General features: G+C 55.0%; 1 non-coding gene across 1 annotated transcript; it reads right to left on the minus strand.

Annotated features, from left to right (window-relative positions):
• Positions 1 to 7,412: 7,412 nt before the first annotated feature.
• On the minus strand, positions 7,413 to 7,531 carry LOC125117090 (5S ribosomal RNA). The gene has a single exon (XR_007132467.1). It is a non-coding gene; the product is annotated as a 5S ribosomal RNA (ribosomal RNA).
• Positions 7,532 to 8,946: the final 1,415 nt, after the last annotated feature.

Raw genomic sequence — 8,946 nt, forward strand, 5'->3', positions numbered from 1 at the left:
GAACTTGAAGCTTCTAACACCTGATAGCTGGCAACCTGGAACTTGCCTTTTGAAAGTCACCTTTCTCCCTTCTTTCCCTTTGGGCTGCTGTAAATCTGTCCAGATCCAACTGGCCACAGAGGCCTTACCCTGACCAATGTTCTTAAGGGTTAATTCTCTTTATTTTAAAAGGAGAAAAACATCACAGTTGGAAAGGCCTGAAACCTGCGTTTTACAGACAGGGTACTCAGCTACACAGAGAAGTGACTCTATAAACCACTTTAGGGTTTTTTTTTTAGGGAACCACACACACAGCCACTCCCTGCCTCCAGCCATTACATTTGTGTAACCTAGAGCTAGAAACGGCTTTGCTCAAGCCACTGAAAATCACTTTCTCCCTCCCTTCTCCCCAAAGGTAACTAGTGTGTTAACTGTTAGCATTGTGGATTGATTTGTCTTTTTATGCAAGTATCTTATTACAGAAAATTTTAAACATAAACAGTAAACAGAATAATGCAGTAAACCTGTCACCTAGCTTCTACAACTACTATTCAGCTGAAAGTTTTGTTTCATAAATACTTCAATCCACTCCCCACCACTATTGTTCTCAGGTGGCTGTCGGGTGAGAATGCTGAACCCTAACCACTTAATGTAGGTCCCCAGAATCTTGTCCCTTTGGAGAAAGAATTTGGCAGAGACTGAGGGTATGATGGCAAATAAGTGTTTATTTAAAGAGAGAAGACAGGTGTGGAGAACGCACAGGCAATGTTTATTAAGAGATAAGAAAGTGAAGCTAGGTAAAGAGAAAACACAGGCAGAAGCCAGCTTGGGTTGGGGGATGGGGGGTGGAGAGGGAAAGACAGAGGCAGACAAAGAGCAAGAGAGGAAGAGAGACAACAGGTGCTTTAGAGGTTGTTTAAATCACTTGTGTGCGGGCAGTCCTTCCGGGCTGCTTATGGCTAATCACCCTGTTTGTGTGGCTTTGGCTTGACCCAGGGCCCTGCTGGCAGGATGATATTAGCACAAGAGTCTCTGGGAGGTTGACAAGATGTACTGTGGCCTGGTGCCCCTCCTTTCTCTGACCCCTGAGGAACCTTTCTGTGAGTGTGTAGTTTGGAGGTCTCCTTGACGTCAGGAATGAGAAATAGGTGGTCTCTAGCTTGTATCCAAGCCGAATGCAGCTTTTATCCTGAAGTTATCCGTCCGCAGGAAACAGATTATAGTTACCCAGCCTGGGGTCCATCTACCTCCTACTGCACCATCATTTTTCTTTTTTTAATTTCTTTTTTTCTCCATGAGGTAAGATGTACATGCACTAAAAGACACAAATTTAATTTTTGTAAATTTACACTTAGGCAAATAAACACTCCTATAATCTTAGCCCTTTTTTTTTGTCTTTTTGCCGTTTCTTGGGCCGCTCCCGCAGCATATGGAGGTTCCAAGGCTAGGGGTCTAATCGGAGCTGTAGCCACCGGCCTACTCCAGAGCCACAGCAACGTGGGACCCGAATTGCGTCTGCAACCTACACCACAGCTCATAGCAACGCCGGATCCTTAACCCACTGAACAAGGCCAGGGACCGAACCTGCCACCTCATGGTTCCTGGTCGGATTCGTTAACCACTGAGCCACGATGAGAACTCCAATCTTAGCCCTTTTGAAGAATAGAATATTTTCACCATACTTAGAAAATTCCCTCATGTTCCTTCCTATGCAAATTTTCTACCCCCAGAGGCAATCAGTGTTCTTATTTTTTCACCATAGGTTTATTTTGGTTGAAATCATATAATATTTATTATTTTATGTGCAGCTGGCCTCTAAGGGTGACATTTATGAGACTCATCAGCAGTATTTCTTTTGGTACTTTAATTCTGTTGTGTGAATCACTGCACAGTGTTCCTCATTCTCCTGTTGGTGGATGTGTGGGTTATTTCCTGTTAATATTCTTGTACAAATGCATTTTTGTATATATTCTGTTAAATTCTTTTATTAGCATTTAAGTGACACACGCATTTTTAGTGGTTGGTTCAGGTATATGCATCTCATCACAATGTACTTGGAGTTAGTATTGTACTATTGGAGTTCCCGTCGTGGCTTGGTGGTTAACGAACTAGTAACTATGAGGTAGTGGGTTAGATTGCTCAGTGGATTAAGAATCCAGTGTTGCCGTGAGTTGTGGTGTAGGTCACAGGTGAGGCTTCGATCTGTTGCTGTGGCTGTGGTGTAGGCCAGCAGCTGTAGCTCTGATTCAACCCTAGCCTAAAAAAAAAAAAAATCTACTATTAACCTATTGGATGTGCTATGGAAAACAGATGAATATGGAAAAGTGGCTCCAAGTTTCATTTTTTCCTTTTTTGGTCTTTTTGTCCTTTTTAGGGCCACACCCTTGGCATATGGAGGTTCCCAGGCTAGGGGTCTAATAGGAGCTGTAGCCACCGGCCTACACCAGGGCCACAGCAATGCCAGATTCGAGCCGTGTCTGTGACCTACACCACAGCTCATGACAACGCCAGATCCTTAACCCACTGAGTGAGGCCAGGGATCGAATCCACCACCTCATGGTTCCTAGTTGGATTTGTTTCTGCTGCGCCACAACAGGAACTCTTCATTTTTTCTTTTTAAAATATCCCCTATGCTCACATTCTGATATATTTCAGTGTTGGGCTTATCTTTAACCTGGGGCCCTTGGGCTTCTACTTATTTATGAACAGATGCTTGCTTTACAATAATGGGTTTTTTTGCCCACACACCAAGGGAGGTCAAAGTTGAGGCTTTAGCCAATTTAGAAATAGGAAAATCAAACAAGCTGGAGCAGAGAAAAGGCTTAATGGAGAAAGATTCCTGCAGCAGTGGCCTGGCTGGAGCCCTTTTCTCCTTCAATGCCTCCCAACCCCTCACCACCACCCAGTACCCTGGAACTGTTTCCTGTCCAAACTTCACAGAGTCAAGACACTGAAAACAGAGCTGCACAAGGGTGTAATTATCTGGAAATCAACTCACATCAAAACACAATTCAGGGAGTTCCTGTCATGGCTCAGTGGTTAACGAACCCAACTACAAACCCGACTAGTAACCATGAGATTTCGGGTTCGATCCCTGGCCTCGCTCAGTGGGTTAAGGATCCAGCATTGCCATGAGCTGTGGTGTAGGTCGCAGACGCAGCTTGGATCTAGTGTGGCTGTGGCTGTGGCGTAGGTCGCAACTACAGCTCCGATTAGACCCCTATCCTGGGAACCTCCATGTGCCAAGGGTGTGGCACTAAAAAGACAAAAGACAAAACAAAAACAAAAACGCAGTTCAGCTTTGTGGCTCGGAGGGTTAAGAACCCAACTAGTATCCATGAGAATGTAGGTTCAATCCCTGGCATCACTCAGTGGGTTAAGGACCTGGCATTGCTGTGAGCTGTGGCATAGGTCGTAAATTTGGCTCCGATCCTGTGGTGCTGTGGCTTTGGTATGGATAGCAGCTACAGCTCTTATTCAACCCCTAGCCTGGGAACTTCTGTATGCCATGGGTTGGGTCCTATAAAAAGACTAAAAAAAAAAAACCAACCCGCTAAAAATAGAGCTATTGGAATTCTACTCCTGGGCATATATCCAGAGAAAACTACAATTGGAAAAGATACATGCATCCCTGTGTTCACTGCAGCACTATTTACAATAGCCAAGGCATGGAAGCAACCTAAATGTCCATTGATAGAGGAATGGATAAAGAAGATGTACATATATGTACAGTGGAATACTACTCGGCCATAAAAAAAGAATGCAATAATACCATCTGCTGCAACATGAATGGACCTAGAGAGTATCGTCATATAAAGTGCAGTCAGTCAGATATCATATGATAACGGTTTCCAATATTGGAATCAAACTATGGTTAACAAACAGGAAATGGAATGGAGGAAGAAAAATTAGTTTAGGATTAGAAGATGGCAACTGCTATGTATAAAATAAACAATAAAGTCCTACTTTTTTTCTTTGTCTTTTGTCTTTTTAGGGCCGCACCCATGATATAGGGAGGTTCCCAGGCTAGGGGTCTAATCAGAGCCAGAGCAATGCGGGATCCGAGCCACTTCTGTGACCTACACCACAGCTCACGGCAATGCTGGATCCTTAACCCACTGAACAAGGCCAGGGATCAAACCCAAAACCTCGTGGTTACTAGTCTTCCTAAAATAGGTCTATCTGAAGAGCTGTGATGCCAGTTTCAGCAGACAACAGAATGCCTGGAGCCTAATCTCCAACCTGAGGTCTATCTCAGGGTGTTTAGTATCAGCAGATCCATTGCCACATGATTCAATCACTATGGAAGCACATGGCAAGAATCAGTCTCCAGTTCTGCACTCCTTTCACTTACCAGTGCAAGCAGGACTCTACCATTCCTTAATCAGCTCCCCAGACCCTATGACCCTCCATAGCTGCTACACATGCACAAACACAAATAGACAGTGCCTGAAGTATTAGAGTAAAAAATTAAAGACGAGGCAGAAGGCCAGAGTGCTGAACCTCTAACAGATTTTATTGACCAACAGACTGGTTGACAGCACTGAGAGAACGCAGGAACCCCACACCTTATGGAGCAGTAGGTAATGTAGAAAAGAAAGCGGATTCTGTTTTGAGAACAGACTTGTTCTCTGAAAGTAAATAAAAAATGGATAAGGGGAAACAATTTCCTTACGAAAGTGGTTAATTGTTTTGGATAGGAGAAGAAGGAAATTAGGAGTTCTGTCTTGGCGCAGCAGAAACAAATCTGACTAGGAACCATAGATGATGCCTTCCTCAGTGCATTAAGGATCTGGCATTGCCATGAGCTGTGGTGTAGGTCAAAAACGGGGCTTGGATCTGGTATGGCTGTGGTGCAGGCTGGCAGCAACAACTCAAATTAGACCCTTAACCTGAGAACCTCCATGTGCCACAGGTGCCGCCCTTAAAAGACAAAAAAAAAAAAAAAAAAAGAGTAGAGGGAAATTCTAAGGAAACAATGAAGATAAATGAATATTTAGCTTTAAATGCTCTGCAGTGGAAGGCATTGATTCAGGAAGTTAACAGCCTTGTGCCTTGGAACTCTAAATAAACTTAAGCTGCCAGGTATCAAGGCCTGGTATATTACCTTAAAAAAAGAACCAAACACATGAAAAACATTGAAAACCAAGGACGACAAGACTGGGCACACACACTGGAAAAAAGTGACAGCAGACACAAGGAAAAGAAATGTAACATATAAAACAGAGAAGAGAGAGGGAGTGAAAAAACAGACCGAAATCCCATCAAACCCAAAAAATAACAGTTACCACCAAGCTTACCTTCCAATATCAGACGAGATCCGGAGCGTTCCCGGTGGTGTGGCCGTAGACGGAGGAGGGTGCCGCGCGCCGCCCCAAGAGCCCGCCGCCGCGCCTCCGGGCCTCCGGGCCTCCGGGCCGCCTGGCGCTTGGCCTGCCCCTCTGCGGGCGCCTCTGCCCACGCAGCCCGCCGCCGCAGGGCCCCGCTGCCGACCCAGGGGACCAGAGGCCTCTGGCACCCGGAGGGTGGTGGAAGTCTCGCCACTCTCCCATGCCATGCCCGGACGGGTGGCACTCGGCAGGCCCGTCTGCGCTCGGCACCCCACCGGCCGCTCGCTCACCCGCAGCTGGGCGGGGGTTGGGGGGGCGTGGCCCCGGAGGGGTCAAGGCCCCAGGCTCCCTTTCCCCTGAGCCCCCTGCACACCTAGGCCCAGCCCAGCCCAGCCCAGCCCGGGGTCTGGCCGCCCCGCCCACCCCCCTCCCCCCCTCCCCCTTGCGCCAACCCCACGCGGAGCGACCAGCGTGCAGCAGGAGGGCATCAGGCCCGCCAGGTGGCCTTTCCAAGGCCACCCTTCCCCACAGGAGTCCAGGACACGGGGCGGGGGGCCTCGTCGTCAAACCGGAGAGCTCCTGGTGGGGAGAGCTGAGGACGGGCAGGCGGGCGGGCTCGGAGCCTGTTCCCCTGCCCACAAGGTGCCACCCCCCCCCCCACCCATCCACCACGTCTCTCTCTGGCTCTGTCACACTCACACAATACACACACACACACACACACACACACACACACAAACGCGCGCGCGGGTGCGCGTGCCAGCGCAGGCGGGGGTGGGGGTGGGGGCGGTGGCGAGAGAGAGAGAGCGAGAGAGAGAGAGAGAGAGAGAAGAAGCTAGGGAGACTGACAGAGATCCAGAGACGGAAGGAGAGGTGGCGGGAGGAGGGGATACCACCCCCAGACCCAGAGAGGCACTCGGGACCCATAGGGTCCCAGAGCCTGACACAGATCAGAGAGAGGCTCTGCTGAAGAGGCGGCTTTCGCAAGGAAGGGCTTGGGCTGGGCCTGGGGCAGGAGGCAGTGCCCTGAGGCTGGCAGGGGAGGGGGGTCGGGGTGGGTGTGGGGTGGCCGGGCTAGGGGGGAGGGGGGAGGGGGGGAGGGGGGTGGCCGGGCTTGGGGGCACGGGGGGTGGGGGTGGGGCGGGCAGGGAGGAGAGGTGAGGAGGGGTCCAGGCAGAGGCGGGGACGGGGGAGGGGCCCAGGACCTGCAGCCAAGGTGTCAGGATTCCGCTTCCGCTCGGATGCCTTCCCCCCCCAGGTCCCTCTCAGGCCAGAAGAACCCCCTCCCCCGCCCCGAGACAGTGAGGTGAGGTGGGTGCACGTTCGGGCTGGTTCGGGCTGGAGCGTGCGCATGGGGACCAGGCGGCTTGCTTTGTCTCCGTTGCTTTTTCTCTCTACCTAGGGACACGGGTTCTTGCCCCCTCTGGGCGGCGCCGCGCCCCCGGGACTGTCTTGAGGGCTCCTGGCCGGCCCACGCCCCGCCCGTCTGGTTTCCTTTTTTTTTTTCCCGCCTTTTTTCCCCCCCCCCCCTTCCTTTCCTATCCTCCTTTGTTTCCGTTTTTTTCTTACCTAGGGACACGGGTTCTTGCCCCCTCTGGGGCGGCGCCGCGCCCCCGGGACTGTCTTGAGGGCTCCTGGCCGGCCCACGCCCCGCCCGTCTGGTTTCCTGGATCGGGAGGGCCCAGGAAATGGGTAGTATGGAGGGGCCCAGGTTCCAAGAGCCGGCCGGCAGCCGACCGACCGTCCGCCTGTCCATCTGCCGGGGCCAATATCCGTCCATCCATCCGGCCGAAGGGCGGGGCCGGGCCGGGCCTTGGGTCCCGGGCGAAGGAGGGGAGCAGCTGTGCGGGGGGCGAGCGGGCAGGTCACGGCGGCCGACAGGGAGAGCGGCAGGTGGGCAGGCCCTGGAGGGAGCGGGCCGGCGGCAGGGGCTCTGAGGTCAGGGTGGGATGAGGCCGCTGCGGGCGCGGACCACTGGCTGGCCGCGCCGCACGGTGGGGGGGGGGAGGGGCAGTCGGGGCAGGGGGCGCTGGGGCTGGCGGTGGGTGAAGTGCGCTGAAGGGGGCGGCGGCGGCGGCGCGCCTAAAGGAGAGGGAGGCAAAAAGCCTACAGCACCCGGTATTCCCAGGCGGTCTCCCATCCAAGTACTAACCAGGCCCGACCCTGCTTAGCTTCCGAGATCAGACGAGATCGGGCGCGTTCAGGGTGGTATGGCCGTAGACGGAGGAGGGTGCCGCGCGCCGCCCCAAGAGCCCGCCGCCGCGCCTCCGGGCCTCCGGGCCTCCGGGCCTCCGGGCCTCCGGGCCGCCTGGCGCTTGGCCTGCCCCCTTGCGGGCGCCTCTGCCACGCAGCCCGCCGCCGCAGGGCCCCGCTGCCGACCCAGGGGACCAGAGGCCTTGGCACCGGAGGGTGGTGGAAGTCTCGCCACTCTCCCATGCCATGCCCGGAGGGTGGATCGGCAGGCCCGTCTGCGCTCGGCACCCCACCGGCCGCTCGCTCACCCGCAGCTGGGCGGGGGTTGGGGGGGCGTGGCCGGAGGGGTCAAGGCCCCAGGCTCCCTTTCCCCTGAGCCCTGCACACTAGGCCCAGCCAGCCCAGCCCAGCCCGGGGTTGGCCGCCCCGCCCACCCCCCTCCCCCCTCCCCCTTGCGCCAAACCACGCGGAGCGACCAGCGTGCAGCAGGAGGGCATCAGGCCCGCCAGGTGGCCTTTCAAGGCCACCTTCCCCACAGGAGTCCAGGACACGGGGCGGGGGGCTCGTCGTCAAACCGGAGAGCTCTGGTGGGGAGAGCTGAGGACGGGCAGGGGGCGGGCTCGGAGCCTGTTCCCCTGCCCACAAGGTGCCACCCCCCCCCCACCCATCCACACGTCTCTCTCTGGCTCTGTCACACTCACACAATACCACACACACACACACACACACACACACACAAAACGCGCGCGCGGGTGCGCGTGCCAGCGCAGGCGGGGGGGGGGGGGGGGGCGTGGCGAGAGAGAGAGAGAGGAGCGAGAGAGAGAGAAAGAGAGAAGAAGCTAGGGAGACTGACAGAAATCAGAGAAGGAAGGAGAGGTGGGGGAGGAGGGGATACCACCCCCAGACCCAGAGAGGCACTCGGGACCCATAGGGTCCCAGAGCCTGACACACGATCAGAGAGAGGCTCTGCGAAGAGGCGGTTCGCAAGGAAGGGCTTGGGCTGGGCCTGGGGCAGGAGGCAGTGCCCTGAGGCTGGCAGGGGAGGGGTCGGGGTGGGTGTGGGGTGGCCGGGCTAGGGGGGGGGGGGAGGGGGGGAGGGGGGTGGCCGGGCTTGGGGGCACGGGGGGTGGGGGTGGGGCGGGCAGGGAGGAGAGGTGAGGAGGGTCCAGGCAGAGGCGGGGACGGGGGAGGGGCCAGGACCTGCAGCCAAGGTGTCAGGATTCCGCTTCCGCTCGGATGCCTTCCCCCCCCAGGTCCCTTCAGGCCAGAAGAACCCCCTCCCCGCCCCGAGACAGTGAGGTGAGGTGGGTGCAAGTTCGGGCTGGTTCGGGCGGAGCGTGCGCATGGGGACCAGGCGCTTGCTTTGTCTCCGTTGCTTTCTCTCTACCTAGGGACACGGGTTCTTGCCCCCTCTGGGCGGCGCGCCGCGCCCCCGGGACTGTTT

Source organism: Phacochoerus africanus, chromosome 15 (assembly GCF_016906955.1).
Source record: "Phacochoerus africanus isolate WHEZ1 chromosome 15, ROS_Pafr_v1, whole genome shotgun sequence".
Lineage (NCBI taxonomy): Eukaryota > Metazoa > Chordata > Mammalia > Artiodactyla > Suidae > Phacochoerus > Phacochoerus africanus.